Source organism: Oryx dammah, unplaced genomic scaffold (assembly GCF_014754425.2).
Source record: "Oryx dammah isolate SB20612 unplaced genomic scaffold, SCBI_Odam_1.1 HiC_scaffold_18, whole genome shotgun sequence".
Classification (NCBI taxonomy): domain Eukaryota; kingdom Metazoa; phylum Chordata; class Mammalia; order Artiodactyla; family Bovidae; genus Oryx; species Oryx dammah.
This window is the reverse complement of record NW_024070202.1, coordinates 114,004,826-114,022,959: the sequence shown is the minus strand read 5'-3', so window position 1 is coordinate 114,022,959 and position 18,134 is coordinate 114,004,826. Positions and strand designations below refer to the sequence as shown.

General features: G+C 44.0%; 1 protein-coding gene across 3 annotated transcripts in view; it reads left to right on the top strand.

Moving 5' to 3' along the window:
• The window catches only part of PRKAG2 (protein kinase AMP-activated non-catalytic subunit gamma 2), a 305,785-nt gene that overhangs the window by 224,894 nt on the left and 62,757 nt on the right, over positions 1–18,134 (top strand). The gene's annotated exons all lie outside the window — the stretch shown is intronic.

Sequence of the window (18,134 nt, the reverse complement as noted above, 5' to 3'; positions counted from 1 at the left end):
GGTACTAAGAGGCTACATGCCACACAGCCAAGCATAAGTAAATAAATGTATAGTTTGTATGGGGACACAACGGAAATCACAAAAATGGCACCAGAGCTGTGCTTTGGGGCACACAGCTGATGAATTAAACCACCCACTCCTTTCCTGCAGAGCCACGTACCCACAGCTACCCTACTCACATCCTGAAAGGCACTTCTTGGCCAGGCAATCAACATCTGATCTGAGGTTTAACAGCTTCATCCCAGCATTTTCCCTGCTTCTTACCTCAAATAGGCTCATCCTCCCAATTTCCCCTGATATTCTAGTCTCTTTTCTATTTATTCCCTATCCACTGAAATACCAAGCCCAAACTATTTTTATCTCTGTGCTACTCCTCAGACTTGCTGAATTTCTTCATTGTACAGACATCTGAAATTTTCCTGCTGGTTCCCCACCCCTCCCCTATCCAACCCTCTCCACTCCACACAGATATTAAAATCTTTTCATAGCACCAAAAACAGTTTGAGGATATTGACATTCACTCCTTAGAACCTACATTTGAAATCTGATTCTACCCCTTAGCTTCTCATGGTCTCTACTGATCTTTCTTTAACTTCTCTGCAAGGTCACCCCACCCTCTACAAAGACCTCCCATACAGTACAGGGAACTATACACCATGTCTTGTAATAACTTATAATAGAAAAGAATCTAAAGAAGAACTTATATATGTGTGTGTGTGTGTGTGTGTGTGTACAACTAAATCACTTTGCTGTATACTTGAAACTGACCCCACATTGTAAATCATTTGTGAAAGTGAAAGTGTTAATTGCTCAATTGTGTCCGACTCTTTGCGACCCCGTGGCCTGTAGCCTGCCAGGCTCCTCTGTCCACGGATTCTCCAGGCAAGAATACTGGAGTGGGTTGCCATGCCCTTTTCTAGGGGATCTTCCCAGCCCGGGGAGTGAACCCGGGTCTCCTGCATTGCAGGCGGATTCTTTACCATCTGAGCGACAGGGAACCCCCTGATAAAAAGTTAAAACACTCTACTCCACTAAATACCATTGGCCTGCTGTGTCCTGCAGGTGTCTTTTCCTGCAGGGCACTTGTGCTGTGCTGCAGCCATTCTCTGAGATGCTCTCCTTTCCCTGCTTCCGTCAACATCCGCCTCAATGCATCTCTTTAGGGACTTCCCTGGTGACCCAGTGGCTAAGGTTCCAAGTTTCCAATGCAGGGTGCCTGGGTTCAACCCCTAGTTGGGGAAGTAAGGTAGATCTTAGATCCCACATGCCGCATGGCGTGCCCCATCCCAAATAGCATCTCTTTAGGAAGACTGCCTCTCAAGTATTTCCTTCCTTCTTAGTATTTGCGTCCACGAAGCAGTTGCTAAAGTTTTTTTCTAAGTACTCTGTAAGGTTTTTACACTGTTACATATGCCGAAATGTACAGAGAACAATTAGATATAATCTTTACTGAATTAGAATATCATCTCCTGAGGGCAGGGAGGGCCTGTATCTAATGTAATAACCAAATATCACCTAGAATGTTTTGGCTGCAAAGGAACAGAATATTCCACCTCCCACTGAGTTGGAGGACAAAGATGTCTATTGCCTCGTATTACAGATCCAGAGGTAAGACAGGCCCCAGGCAAGGTGGGACACAGGCCAGCTCAGTGATGTCGCCAAGGCCCGAAGCACTTTCTCCCGGCACTGGCTTCCTCTGAAGACTGGTCCTCAGTAGCAGTCAGAGGTCCAGGCTGTCTGTGGCAGGAATAGGGGTGAATGGGGACATGAACAAGTGCCTGTGGGCGCTGGCCTCTCCAACCTTAAGTCCTTTCCTTTAGCCCGGGATTGAGTCACCGTCATGACTCGTATAAGGAAATGGTACACACTGCGACAAAGTTAGTGGGGTGTTCTGGAAAGAAGGTGGTAGGAGACGAATGGATGCCAAGTAGGCAGCCAGCAGTATCCACTACAGCTTAGTACAACCTGCCACACACTGAGGGCTACATGCTGCCAACAACTGAGGCTGCGCTGGGGAACACACACACATACACATAGACCCACATATCTCTTCATGCATGTCATTACATATGTAATGCTTTGGTCTTACACGTGGACATGTATAGGTTACAGGCATAATGTCATGCAGAATAACAGAAATGTCTTTTTTGAATAAAGAAACATAAGATGATATATTTAGGTAAGAATCAGAGTGTATGAATAATACACTTCACAAATAATAACAGTTTACAATGTTGTTCTGCTGTACAGCAAAGTCATTCACTTATATATACATATACATTCCTTTTCACATTCTTTTCCACTGTGGTTTATCACAGGATATTGAATAGAGTTCCATGTGCTATCCATGGACCTTGTTGTTTCTCCATGCTATATATAGTAGTTGGCATCTGTTAATACCAAACGCCCAGTCCTTCCCTCCCTCCTCTCCCCTGCCCCTGGAAACTGCAGTCTGTTCTCTATGCGTATGAGTCTGTTTCATAGATAGTTCATTTGCGTCATATTTTAGATTTCATATACAAGAGATCGCCGTATGATATTTGTCTTTCTCTGACTTATTTCACTTAGTATGATAGTCTCTAGGTCCATCCAAGTTTGCTGCAAATGGCAGCGTTTCATTCTTTCTTATGGCTGAGAAATGCATGCATGCATGCATGCTCAGTCGCTTCAATCGTGTCCGACTCTTTGTGACTCCATGAACCGTTAAGCTCTTCTGTCCATGACATTCTCCAGGCAAGAATAGTGGAATGGGTTGCCATGCCCTCCTCCGGGGATCTTCCCAACCCAGGGATCAAACCCATGTCTCCAGCATCTCCTGCACTGCAGTCAGATTCTTTACCACTGAGCCACCGAGGAAGCCCATGACTGAGAAGTATTCCATGGTGTATATATACACGTGTGTGTGTGTGTGTGTGTGTGTGTGTGTGTGTGTGTTCTACATCTTCATCCTTTCATATGTTGATGGGCATTTATATTGTTTCCATGTCTTGGCTACTGTGATGTGGTTAGCTGATTTTAGATAAAGGTGCTAAGGCAGTTCAGTGGGGAAAATAAAGTCTTTTTAGTATGCATTGTGGAAGAACTGGAGATCAGTATGGGAAAAAAGAATTTAACCTTACCACACATCATAATACAAAATTAAACTAAAACAGATTATTGACCTAATGTCAAAGTCAAAATGTAAAGTTTCGAAAAAAGGATGTAAAGTCTCTAGGAGGAAACACTAGAGAAAATTGTCACAGTGTTGGAGGAGGCAAAGATTTCTCAAATAGGACATGAAAAGCATGAATCATAAAAGGATGGATTGAATCTATCAAAATTTAAAATTTTGCTCTTTGAAAAATATGGTAGGAAGATGAAAACACAAGCCACAGAATGGAATGAAATGTTCACAATACATGTATCTGACAAAGAACTTGAATCCTAACTATATTTTTAAAAACTTGCTGTATCATCTGTTGATGCATAACAAATTACCACGGATTAATCAGTTTAAAGCATGTATTTATGCCCTCACACTTTCTGTGGGTCAGAAGTTCAGGCACAGCTTAGTTGGGTCAACTGCCTCCAGGTCTTTTATGAAACTTCAGTCAAGACGTCAGCCAGGGCTGAGGTGTCATCTGAAGGCTTGCTGGGGAAGGAGCGAGTCTACTAGTACAAGAGAAGCCACAGTCTTATGTAGCCTAATCGTGGAAGTGATAGCCCATCACCTTGCTATGTTCTATGAGAAGCAAGCCACAAGGTCCAGTTCACACTCAAGGGGAAGAAGGACCAGGGTCTTTCCAACAGTTCCAGAAACATTAAGCACTGTGTCACATGTTATCTTTTTATCTATGCTTAAGAGTCTCCTGTTTCACTCTTAGTAAATAAGCTTGTAAAATGATATAATTGAACCAGCTTTAAACTATCATTATGCCATTATTTTTTATTATCTGAGTGAAATTATTGAGGCAGGTATTGCATGAACAGTCATTATATAATTAAACAGATGTACTATGCAAAAAAAGAGTCTCTATACCACATTCATACAACCCAACATGGACCCAAAAAATCCAATTTAAAAAATGGGCAAAAGACTTGTATAGTCACTTCACAAAAGAAGATCTATGAATGCCCAATAAACAAAATATAAGTAGTCCTCAAGGAAATGCTGGAGAAGGCAATGGCACCCCACTCCAGTACTCTTGCCTGGAAAATCCCATGGATGGAGGAGCCTGGTAGGCTGCAGTCCATTCAGTCACGAAGAGTCGGACACGACTGCGAGACTTCACTTTCACTTTTCACTTTCATGCATTGGAGAAGGAAGTGGCAACCCACTCCAGTGTTCTTGCCTGGAGAATCCCAGGGATGGGGGAGCCTGGTGGGCTGCCGTCTATGGGGTCACACAGAGTCAGACACGACTGAAGCGATTTAGCAGCAGCAGCAAGGAAATGCGAATTAAAACCACAATGTAAGAAACCATTATACACCCACTAGAATAACTAAAAATAAAAAAATATTTTAAGGCTAACCATATGCCCAGTCATTCTACTCTTGGCTGTTAGTTCAAGAGACATGAAAATGTGTCCACACAAAGACTTGACCATGTGTCTTCATAGCGTTTTTATTCACAATGGTCAAAATTTAGAAATTTCCCAAATGTCCATCAAACAAATGAATGGTGATGCAAAATATGGCACATCCGTACATACAACGGAATACTACTCAGCAGTAAAAAAAAAACAAACTACTGATACACTGAACAGCGTGAATGAATCTCAGAATCATCAATGCTGAGTGAAATAAGCCAGGCGCAAAATAGTGTATACTGTATGATTCCATGTATATCATATTCTAGAAAATACCCATCGTAACAAAAAGTAGGTCACTAGTTGCCTGAAACTGTGGACAAAAATAGGGGTGAACCACAAAGGACCACAAGGAAACTTTGGTGGGGGGTAATCAAAATGTGTTGTGTCTTGATTGTAGTACTGGTTTCAAGCTGACACAGTTGTAAATGGGTGCAGTTTACCATAGGTAAATTATATCACGGTAGAAAAGAGATGTACAAATCTTTCTCCAGAGGTTGACGCACTGAGGTCCTACCTGTGTATTTAGGTTGGCTCTGTGTCCCCAGTTCATCCTCATCAGCTACATAGCACCAAAGAGAGTGAGAAAAGAGCACAGAATCCTCCAGGGTCAAGCAGAGAGGGCGCGGCAGGACATGAACAGGTCCGCTTAACTTTCCTTTCGGTCCCTTAACACACACCAAGACGGAACAAAAATGGAAGCAGTTGCAGTCACTTCTGTAGCTCTCCACCAGTTTCTGGCCAGAGCTTCCATAAAAAGGGGATACAACGAGCTGGAAAAATGATTAACAGTAGTCTGTTCTCAGAAGAGTTAATAGTTGTAGGGGAGAGAGTAGAGAACAGTGAAGAAAGACTTTATATCATTTGAGGGATTGCTTTATAAGAGGAATATAAATTTCTATTTGTTTTGAAATAGAGATTTCAAAGTTTATGGCTTGATGCAGTAAGAACTGAAAGGTTAATTGAACTGGCTGAGCAATACTTATTTTTTTAATTTGCTAATTATGGGATATTATGGGATAATAAGAGTTGTCAACGTAATAGAAGGTGTTTAGTTCCCTAGTAAGTCCTGTTATACACAAACTTGATAAGATTTCAATTAGCAAAAAAAAAAAATTGAATTTCTTTGTGAAAGAAGAAAGAAATACATATTCTAGACCCTGAGTAAAGAGTTCCACAGATCCAGAATTTGAAGAGTAAACAGATTAAACCTATATATGTTTAGGGTTCTTACTTCATATCTTTGATGTGAATTTCTCATCATACCAGATACTTAACTGACTCACCTTTGTGGTTCTTGGCACATAGCAGATGGTAAATACTTGCTGAATGACTATCTTCAAAATCTTAACATTGTCTGTTTTTTGGAAGTTAGAAGAAAATTTAACAGAAGCCAGACAAAAAGGATTTTTTTTTTTTGGTTTAGTCCCTTTTCTTCATCTGTTATCTTTTTTGTTGTTGTTAAATATTTACTTTTATTTATTTATTTGACTGCACCAGGTCTTAGTTGTACCATATGGGGTCTTCACAGCAACATATGGGGTCTAGTTCCCTGACCATGATTCCAGCCTGGGCCCTCTGTATTGAGAGTGCAGAGTCTTAGCCGCTGGACCACCAGGAAGTCCCTCTTCATCTCTTATTTAATGATACCTCCTTTGAAACAGTTTTGAGCTGACTTGTTGAACTGTAGAAATTGGTTACCATACTCTCTGAAACGATTCTGTGGAATAAATGCTCTTTAAAGGAAATCATAAGTAAATGTTAGGAAGGAAATAACTTTATACTATCTGAAATTGTTATTTAGAAAACTGTCAAAAGGAACAAAACCTTTCTCCCAAATATAATGATTAAAATCGATCAAAAGGATTAATAGTTATGGTGTTAAATATCTTATATTTTAAGATATAAATAGTTTCAATTTTAGTTTTTATTTTATATATCAGTTTTTATTTTTTATTTACTGTATCCGTTTTTATATTTATTTTATAAGTAAATATCTTATATTTTAAGTTGTAAATAATTTGAGTTTTTACTCAGTTTTTAAAAGTGAAGTAGTTTCAGTTTTTATCAAATTTCTATAGCACTTTAAAAAATCTATTGTTCTTACTCAACAGAAACTAAAATCGTAGAGCGATGGTAAGAGCTGGCAGAGCTCTCCAGCAGCATCCAAACCAGGACCTGCTGTCCACAACCTCTAGTCCTCAGACAGAGTCTATTAAAATAAAAATGCTGCTCCTGTTTCTTAGCACAGTCACTTTCTTTTCCTCAGAATACCAGCTCCGATGCTCAAGGGGAAGTGGGTGTAATTATTTCTTAACAGAAATGAGGTCCAAGAGAAGCAAGAGTGAGTGGAAGTAAATCACCTCTGAGCCCATTTCTGCTGTTAAAATCATCTGCTCACCCACTGTATTTTCAATTGATTTGCTAATAACGAACAATTCATTTCACCCAAGTATTTTTGCAATGCCCACTATGTGTCAGGCACAGGCGATATAATCTAACAGGGTCGTTTTTTTCCTCTTCAAAGAGTTTATGGAATTTAGGGGAGGACAGAAAAGTGAATCTCAGTCTCACACTATGTGCCTTATAGAACGCCTGTGGGTTCAGAGAAGAAATTTACCAGGTAAGCTGTTAGAAGAGGTCAAGAATTAAGAAAGGCTTCTTGGTGAAACCTGAGCCACTTTCTTAAGACTCATTCTGTTTTCTTTTTTTTTTTTAATAGGCAAACCTTAAATTTATTTTAGATTGCTTTTTTTCAAAGAAAAATTCCTAATGGAATTTTCTTAAATTAAGATCCCAGAGAAAAATAGAACCAAATGATAAAACCTCTGAGGAGTATGAGGGTTGATATATATATATATATATATATATATATATATATATGATATACATATATGTATATATTTTGGCCCTGCCCCACACCTTGCTCAGTCATGTCGAATGGCAACCCACTCCAGTGTTCTTGCCTGGAGAATCCCAGGGATGGCGGAGCCTGGTGGGCTGCCATCTATGCGGTCACACAGAGTCAGACACGACTGAAGCAACTTAGCAGTAGCAGCAGCAGGCACACCTTGCAGGGTCTTATTAGTTCCCCAACAAGGGCTCAAACCCTGGGCCCAGGTAGTGAAAGCACAGAGTCTCCTAAGCACTAGACCACTGTTTTCATTTTTTAATATTTATTTATTTGACTGCACTGGGATCTTAGTTGCAGCATGTGGGATCTAGTTCCCTGACCAGGGATCGAACCCCCAGTCCTCTGCTTTGGGAGTATGGAGTCTTAGCCACTGCACCACCAGGGAAGATCCCAAAAGTATATACTTTTAGCATCTTTTTTTTTTTTCCTGGACTAGTTCTTAATGTGACTAAAAAGTTTTTCTCATAGTCAAGACTCATAAAGGAGTGAGCAGGAACTAGCCCAGTGGCAAAAGTAGGAAAGGGGGCCAGAAGATTCAAGCTTCGGGGCTCCAGTGTAGGGGACGCAGAGGAGCTTGGCCAGAGAAGGTGAAGAAATAAAATGACCAGGTTCTGCTCAGGGATGGGGATTTGCATGACATCCCTAAAGGGTCTTGAGAGTCACTGGGTGGTTCTAAAGAGAGTTACAAGAACAAGTTCAGTTCAGTTCAGTCGCTCAGTCGTGTCCGACTCTTTGCGACCCCATGAATCGCAGCACACCAGGCCTCCCTGTCCATCACCATCTCCCGGAGTTTACTCAGACTCACGTCCATTGAGTCCGTGATGCCATCCAGCCATCTCATCTTCTGTTGTCCCCTTCTCCTCCTGCCCCCAATCCCTCCCAGCATCAGGGTCTTTTCCAGTGAGTCAGCTCTTCGCATCAGGTGGCCAAAGTACTGGAGTTTCAGCTTTAGCATCATTCCTTCCAAAGAAATCCCAGGGTTGATCTCCTTCAGAATGGACTGGTTGGATCTCCTTGCAGTCCAAGGGACTCTCAAGAGTCTTCTCCAACACCACAGTTCAAAAGCATCAATTCTTCTGCGCTCAGCCTTCTTCACAGTCCAACTCTCACATCCATACATGACCCCTGGAAAAACCATAGCCTTGACTAGACGGACCTTAGTCGGCAAAGTAGTGTCTCTGCTTTTGAAAATACTATCTAGATTGGTCGTAACTTTTCTTCCCAGGAGTAAGCATCTTTTAATTTCGTGGCCGCAGACACCATCTGCAGTGATTTTTGAGCCCCAAAAAATAAAGTCTGACACTGTTTCCACTGTTTCCCCATCTATTTCCCATGAAGTGATGGGACCGGATGCCATGATCTTCGTTTTCTGAATGTTGAGCTTTAAGGCAACTTTTTCACTCTCCTCTTTCACTTTCATCAAGAGGCTTTTTAGCTCCTCTTCACTTTCTGCCATAAGGGTGGTATCATCTGCATATCTGAGGTTATTGATATTTCTCCCGGCAATCTTGATTCCAGCTTGTGTTTGTTCCAGTCCAGTGTTTCTCATGATGTACTCTGCATAGAAGTTAAATAAGCAGGGGGACAATATACAGCCTTGACGTACTCCTTTTCCTATTTGGAACCAGTCTGTTGTTCCATGTCCAGTTCTAACTGTTGCTTCCTGACCTGCATACAGATTTCTCAAGAGGCAGGTTAGGTGGTCTGGAATTCCCATCTCTTTCAGAATTTTCCACAGTTTATTGTGATCCACACAGTCAAAGGCTTTGGCATAGTCAATAAAGCAGAAAGAGATGCTTTTCTGGAACTCTCTTGCTTTTTCCATGATCCAGCAGATGTTGGCAATTTGATCTCTGGTTCCTCTGCCTTTTCTAAAACCAGCTTGAACATCAGGGAGTTCACAGTTCACATATTGCTGAAGCCTGGCTTGGAGAATTTTAAGCATTACTTTACTAGCATGTGAGATGAGTGCAATTGTGCGGTAGTTTGAGCATTCTTTTGCATTGCCTTTCTTTGGGATTGGAATGAAAACTGACCTTTTCCAGTCCTGTGGCCACTGCTGAGTTTTCCAAATTTGCTGGCATATTGAGTGCGGCACTTTCACAGCATCATCTTTCAGGATTTGAAACAGCTCAACTGGAATTCCATCACCTCCACTAGCTTTGTTCGTAGTGATGCTTTCTAAGGCCCACTTGACTTCACATTCCAAGATGTCTGGCTCTAGATTAGTGATCACTTCTGTGTTTAAAAGGAGCCCTGGCTCCAGGGTAGGGAGTGGACTAGAAAAGGATCAGATGGGAGAAACCAGAGCTGTTCCAACAACCAGGCTCGCTAAGGAGTGTGATGGAAACAGACACCTGGGACCGCCTCCAAGGATGCTGAGACAGAGAGGACCAAGGGACCATTTGAGATGGATGAGTTTGAACTGCCTGTAGAAGATTAAAATGCAGGTAACCAGGAGGCGGTCTGGAGCTCAGGAGAACTGAGGGCTTGTGGCTGAGGCTTGAAGGCCAGCAGCACAGGAGTCGGGGAGAGGCCTGGCTAGAGAGTGCAGAGTGGGAAGTAGAAGGGGGTGCACGCACATCTCCTACCCGCACTGGTGGTAGCTTCCCATCTCCCCTTTGCTTCCACACAGAGGACGTCTTTGCAGAAAAGCAGAGCTCATGGAAGACAGCAGGGGAGAAACATCGATGCTGCTAAATTATTCAAGAGCTCCTTATCCAGTATTTAAGGTTGATTGATTTCTTGCAGTAGCTATTTAGGATTTTTTTTTTAAGGCAAAGTGAACTCACATCCAACCTCATTGCATACATGAAAGCTTTTTAGGCCGTTGTTTTTATGATTAAGTTTCCAGGCTGGCGTTTGCCCTTCCGACAATCATTCAAAACACAGGGTGCAGTTATGCAAGATGGTTCTTAATAACTTAGCATTTTGCAGCAACTAAAAAGTCACACTTGTGAGGGCCCCATGTTTCTCAGGCGTTCTTTCAGTAAAGTTCACCTCCGCTCCCTCCCATCGCACTGAAGTCCAGTAAGCCCAGACTGGCTGCAGAAGTGGATGGTATAACGTAGAAACACCACAGATCTACACGAGGTCTAGGGAGGGAAACCCGGCACCTCTCAAGGATGAGAGGCGCCAGGTATGGAGTCGCATCAGTACAAGCCCCTTTTCTTTGCGTGCACAACATGGTCCAAGCCCTCCCTCTCTGCTCTCCTCCACCCCTGGCTTCCCTGCCAGCCTGAAATAGCTAAAATTAAGTCTGGCGTGTAAGTCTGTTGAGACTTTAAGAAAACATCACCGTTGAAAGGGCAGCCGACGACCACCAACTTTGGGTGATCTGTCGGAACCCATCCATCACTCATTTCAGCCTGTCGACAAGTCGGTGCACATCTGCAAAGCACCTCGGGCCTTCACGTCCCTGAAATGGACCTTGTGTGTCATAAACAGAGCCATCTGCCTCCTTCTGGTATCCTCTGACTGCATGCCCTTCAAAGGAAGAAAGCGTGAGATGTCTTACAAAGTGAGAAAATAACCTGTGGAAAATTCAGCCTCACTCGTGTATTCGATAGAGACACTTTTATTTTCGTCTACTCCTGTACCCCCACTATCAAGTGCAGTAAAAGTAGGAGACTCACATTAATTTGTCTCCATTCTCCACACATGTCAACAGTCATAGGCACAGGACTTTTGGGTCTGAGGACCAGTTTTGCGGAGTTCACAGCATCCAGAAATGCATACTCTCTCTGGCTGCACAGTTCTGCCTCCCAGTAAAGAATTCATCAGGATTACAGGGAAACTGCTGACGCTCCTACTGATTATCAATGAAGGATTTTTTTTTTTAAGTATGCCAAACTGACTGCAGGAAATTGAAATGTAGACTTTTCCAAAATCAGGATGATTGACATCTCCACTAGGTACCACCAAACTTTTTAAAATTAAACTTATTTTGAGATCATTGTGGATTCACGTGCAGTTGTAACAGATAATACAGAGATCCTGCGTGCCCTTCACCTAGTGTCCCCCAGTGTAACATCTTGCAAAAACTACGGGACAGGCGACATCGGAACCTTCGTACATTCCTGATGAAAATGTGAAAAGGTGCAGTCACTGTGGAAAACGGTTTGGTGGCTTCTCAAAATGTTAAATATAGAGTTGCCACGTGACCCAGAAAGTCCATTCCTGGATCTACACCTAACAGAAATGAACACATATGTCCACACAGACCATGGTACACGAGTGTCTATAGAAGCAACATTGATATTATCACCCAAATATCCAGCAACTGATGAATGGATAAATAAAATGTAGTCTATCCATTCGATGGAATACGAGTCAGCAATGAAAAGAGATTAAGTGTTGATAAATTTTACAACATGGATGAACCTTGACTGCATTATGCTGAGTGGAAGAAGTCAGAGACAAAAGACTACGTATTATATCATTCCCTTTATGGGAAATGGAATAGGCTAATCTGTAGAGTCAGAAAAGAGATTAGTGGTTGCCTAGGACTGGGCGTGGAGGTTAATGAGGTTACAGACAGTAATGGGTACAGGGTTTGCCTTTGGGATAATGAAAGTGTTGTAAACAGAGATGGTTGCATAACCCTGTGTGTGTACTGAATCATATTTTATGGTACGTGAATCATAGCTCAATAATATTTTTATAACATTTTCTTCCTTTTATACTTATTTCTTCATTTAAGTTTTGGTTGCACTGGGTTTTTGTTGCTGCGCACGTGCTTTCTCTAGTTGTAGCAAGCAGGGGCTACCCTCCACTGTGCTGCTCGGGCTTGTCATTGCAGTGGCGTCTCTTGTTGTGGAGCACAGGCTATAAGCACGTGGGCTCAGTAGTTGCAACTTGCTGGCTCTAGGGTACTCGGGCTTCTGTAGTTGCACGCAGCATGTGGGCTCAGTAATTTGGGCTTGAGAACTTAGTTGCTCCCCGCCATGTGGAATCTTCCTGGACCAGGGATCAAACCCATGTCCCCTGTATTGGCAGGCAGATTCTTATCCACTGTACCACCAGGGAAGTCCTCAATAAAGATTTTTTCTAAATGAACCCCAATTATCATATCCTCCACACAATTAAATCAGCTTGGCTTGACTTGTGTGGGAAAATACAGTATGATATCACAAGCAGACCTCAGGTATCTAGATAACACCACACTTATGGCAGGAAGTGAAGAACTAAAGAGCCTCTTGAAAGTGGAAGAGGAGAGTGAAAAAGCTGGCTTAAAGCTCAGCATTCAAAAAACAAAGATCATGGCATCCGGTCCCATAACTTCAGGGGAAACAGATGGAGAAACAGTGGAAACAGTGGCAGACTTTATTTTGGGGGGCCCCAAAATCACTGCAGATGAAATAACAAGACTGCAGCCATGAAATAACAAGACATTCCTTGGAAGAAAAGTTACGACCAACCTAGACAGCATATTAAAAAGCAAAGACATTACCTTGGCAACAAAGGTCCGTCTAGTCAAAGCTATGGTTTTTCCAGTAGTCATGTATGGATGTGAGAGTTGGACTATAAAGAAAGCTGAGTGTCAAAGACTTGATGCTTTTGAACTGTGGTGTTGGAGAAGACTCTTGAGAGTCCCTTGGACTGCAAGGAGATCCATCCAGTCCATCCTAAGGAAATCAGTCCTGAATGTTCATTGGAAGGACTGATGTTGAAGCTGAAACTCTAATACTTTGGCCACCTGATGCAAAGAGCTGACTCATTTGAAAAGAACCCGATGCTGGGAAATGTTGGAGGCAGGAGGAGAAGGGGACGACAGAGGATGAGATGGCTGGATGGCATCACCAACTCAATGGACATGAGTTTGAGTAAACTCCGGGAGTTGGTAATGGGCAGGGAGGCCTGGCGTGCTGCAGTCGATGGGGTTGCAAAGAGTTGGACATGATTGAGCAACTGAACTGACTGACTGATCGCAAGCAGGATATTGACTTTGATACAGTTAAGAATCAGAACAGTTCTATCATCACTTTTATGGTCACAGGTACCTCTGTTCCCCCACCCCCATCCCTGACCCCTGACCCCTGACCCCTAGCATTTACTAATCTGTTCTCCATTTCTGTCATTTTGTCATTTCAAGAACATTATACAAATGGAATCATACAGTATATAACCTTTGAAAGTGAAAGTGAAGTCTCTCAGTCGTGTCCAACTCTTTGCGACCCCATGGACTGTAGCCTACCACGCTCCTCCGTCCATGGGATTTTCCAGGCAAGAGAACTGGAGTGGGGTGCCATTTCCTTCTCCAGAGGATCTTCCCAACCCAGGGATCAAACTTGGGTCTCCTGCGTTGTAGGCAGGTGCTTTTACCATCTGAGCCACCAGGGAAGCCTTTAAGGACTGGCTTTTTTTCACTGAGATACTTGCCTGGACATTCATGCAAGTGGTTGTATGTATCAATAGTTGATTGCTTTTTATTGCTAAGTAGTACTCCAAGCCATCCATTCTGAAGGAGATCAGCCCTGGGTGTTCTTTGGAAGGAATGATGCTAAAGCTGAAACTCCAGTCCTTTGGCCACCTCATGCAAAGAGTTGACTCATTGGAAAAGACTCTGATGCTGGGAGGGATTGGGGGCAGGAGGAGAAGGGGATGACAGAGGATGAGATGGCTGGATGGCATCACGGACTCGATGGACATGAGTTTAAGTGAACTCCGGGAGTTGGTGATGGACAGGGAGGCCTGGCGTGCTGCGATTCATGGGGTCGCAGAGAGTCGGACATGACTGAGCGACTGAACTGAACTGAGTACTCCACTGTATAAATGTAACACTGTTGAATAACATCTGTTATTCTCAGTTTTGGCTGCGACAAATGATGCTGTTGTGAACATGCATACATAGGTTTTTGTGTGAACATGTTTTGTTTCCCCCAGGATAAATGCCGAAGAATGCCATTGATGTATCTATCATATGACATTGGGAGGTTATTTCCTTAAGGAACTGAGAAATTGTTTCCCAGAGTGGTATAATTTTGCATCGCCACAGCAATGCACAAGAGATTCTGTTTCTCTGAATCCTCACTGACATACGGTGTGACCACCATCCCTGGTGGCTCAGATGGTAAAGCGTCTGTCCACAATGCGGGAGACCCGGGTTCAATCCCTGGGTTGGGAAGATCCCCTAGAGAAGGAAATGGCAATCTGGGACTATTGCCTGGAAAATCCCATGGACAGAGGAGCCTGGTAGGCTACAGTCCATGGGGTCACAAAGAGTCGGACACGACTGAGCGACCTCGCTATATATACTATACACTAATAGGTGTGAGGTGGTAGCTTATTGTGGTTTTGATTAGCATTTCCCTAATGGCTAATGTGCTGGCCTTACTTTCATGTGTTTATTTGCCATCTATACATCTTTTTCAGTGAAATGTCTCTTTGTATCTTTTGCCCATGTTCTGACTGTTTTCTTTTTCTGCTATTGAATTTTGAGAGTTCTTTACATAATCCAAATACTGGTCATTTGTTGGCTTTGTGGTCTGCAAATCTTTTTCTCCCACTCTGTAGCTTGTCTTTTTATCCTCTCAACAGGCTCTGTCACAGGGCAAACATTTTAAATTTTAATGACGTCCAATTCATTAATTTTTTATTTTATGGCTCATGCTTTTGATGTCGGATCTAACTCTTTGTTTATCAATAAGTCCCAAAGGCTTTCTCCTATTTTTTTTTCTAAAAGTTTCATAGTATTACATATTTATAAGTCCTTGATCCAATTTTAGCTCATTTTTGTATAAGGTGTGAGGCTTACATTAGGGGTTTTTGCCTGTTGGTGTCCAGCATCATTGTCTTTGCACCTTTATCATACATCGATTTGTAGTATTTATGTGGATCTAGATTCTCTACTTGTTTCTATTGATCATTGTGTCTATCTCCCTGTCAAAACCACACAGTCTTGATTACTGTAGCGCTGTAGTAAGCTTTATTTTTTGTACTAATAATTATCTTTATCTGTTTGGCTGCACTGGGCCTTTGCTGCACATGTGGGCTCTCTGATCTTTGCTGTGGCATGTGAGATCTTCAGTTGTGGCATGCAAACTCAGTTGCAGCATGTGGGGCCTAGCTCCCTGACCAGGGATTGAACCTGGAACCCCCTGGATTGGAAGCTAAGAGTCTTAGCCACCGGACCACTAGGGAAGACCCTGTAGTAATCTTTAATATCCATAGAGTGACTCTTCCCACTTCATTCTTCTTTTTCAGGCCTGTTTTAGCTTTCCCTTTCCGTGTAAATTTTAGAAGCTTGCCTTCTCTATGAAAAACCTGGTTTGGATTTTGATGGGCATTGCATTCAACCTAGAGATCGGTCTGGAGGGAGAAATGATGTCTTTACTATGCTGAGTTTTCCAATCTATGAACACAAAGTACCTCTCCACTTATTTTAGTATTCTTTCATCCACACATTGTAATTTTCAGCATACAGATCTTGTGACACGTTCTCTCAAGTGAATACTTAGGTAATTCACTTTTATTAATTTTCTTTGTGGTAATCGTAAATAATGTTGGTTTTTCTTTTAATATTTATTTATTTGGCTGTGCTGGGTCCTAGCTGTGGCACGAGGGATCTTCAGTCTCCAATGTGGCAACACGTAGAGTGTTTAGTTGTAACATGTGAACTCTGAGTTGTGGCATGTGGGATCTAGTTCCCTGACCTGGGCTCTAGTTCTGCCTGCATTGGGAGTGCAGAGTCTTAGCTACGGGGCTGCCAGGGAAGTCCCAATAATATTATTTTTAATACCAGTTTCCCCATTGTCAGCATACACAAATATGACTGACTTTTATGTATTGATCTTGTATCCTGTAACCTTGCTGAGCTCATTAGTTCCAGTTTTGGTGTTTTGGGGGTTTTGTGGGAGGTTTTTAAATTAGTAGATTCCTTGGGACTTTCTATGCAAACAATCATATCATCTGCAAGTAGGGATGGTTTTATTTCTTCCTTTCCAACTTGTATTTTATTTTTTCTTGCCTTATTGTAGTGGCTGGAACTTCCGGTTCTATGTTGAATAAGAGCAGTGGGAAAGCAAACATCCTTGTCTTGTTCTGAACTTAGAGAGGAAGCATTCAGTCTTTTGCTGTTACGCATGACACAGCGAAGGGTTTTTACCATCTCTTACAAAATTATTTTTATTTTCTCCGCCCCCCCCCCATTTTTTAAGGCAAAGATTAAGACTAATAAGAGATTGGTAGGACATAGGGGGATCCAGTGGTTAAGACATCATGCTTCCAATGCAGGGGGTATAGGTTCAATTCCTGGTCAGGGAACTAAGATCCCACATGCTACAGGGTGTGGCAAAAAACAAACAAACAAACAAAAAGACTTAAATTGGCCCAACTGAGATGACAGAGCAAAAAGAAGGCATAAAGATATGAGTACTTCCTCCTCCAGGCTAGGCTTGCAATATGGCAGAACCAAGTTCCTTGGGGGGGGTGGGGGTGGAGCCTTAATCAGCACGGGCGAGCTAATCTCTTTATCACGGTGCTTGCACTCTGCAGTGAGCTGAGGGCCCTGCACCTGGGGTAGTCATTGCCTATAACACAGGAGAGGGGTGCCTGTCGCCTATCTGGCTACCCTGCTCATCCAGGAAGCTCTCGGCTGCCAGGCCTTGCCGACTGCCAACCTGAGCTGGCGATCGGAGAGTCTCAGATACCCAGATCCAGGGTAGGAGAAGTGGCCAGAGCCAGATTTAGAATTGTATGTACTTTTTGGCACTGGCTCCCCAAAGAAGAGAACGAGCTATGAAGAGAGGAAGCAAGAGTTTCATGGCCGGGTAAAACTGACAGCAACACAGTGCATCTACAATACGTGTATTTCAGGGAACAAAAATTTTAATAGGGGAAAAAGGGATGGGCTTTTTTGTTGTCTCCGACTCCTCGCGACCCCACGGACTGCATGCAGGACGCCGGGCTAAAATTTAAAAGAAAACCAAGCAAGCACGCCCTCATTCACACCGCCCTCCGCCCCCGTCTGCGATGCCATCTCCCCTGGGGTCTTGCAGCCTCCATCCCCCTTTCCCGGGCACGTCGCCCCGCCCGCCGCACCCTTACCTGGCTCCGCACCCCTACCTGGCTCCGCACCCCTACCTGGCTCCGCACCCCTCGGGCCCCACCCCCGGCCGGCCGAGACCACACCTGCGCAGGTTAAACCTGCGGGGACGCGCTTCCGTGGGTGGCGGGGGGAAGATGAGCAGGTGTGAGCAAGGGGGGGAGAGGACAGGCAGAGGATGAGAAGACCGGCCTCCGCAAAAGGCGGGTCGGCGGCCCCGGCGGCCGGAGGGGGACGCCCCCGCCGCCCTGGCGCGGACCAGCCCCGGCTCCCCGGGGTCCTCTTCCCATGGTTCCCTCTCGCCGGTCGGTACCAAAGCGCGGGGCCCGGAGGGGGCGGGGAGCGGGAGCGGGCCGTTCCACTCGGGATGCGGGGGCGGCAGGTCAGACCGCGGCCGGCCTGGGACTGAGAGGGGGGACTGGGCCGCGCCGCCGGTTCCCTGCCGGGCCCCGCGAGCTGGGCCGCGCCGTGCCACAACCGACCCACCACGGTCCTGCCAGCCGCATGGGAGGCCGCCTCCTCGCGGCGATCCGGCGCCGAACGAGGCCCGAGCGCCCGGCGGGGCAGCAGAGCCCACCCCCGGCCCCGCGGCCCCGCCCCCACCCAC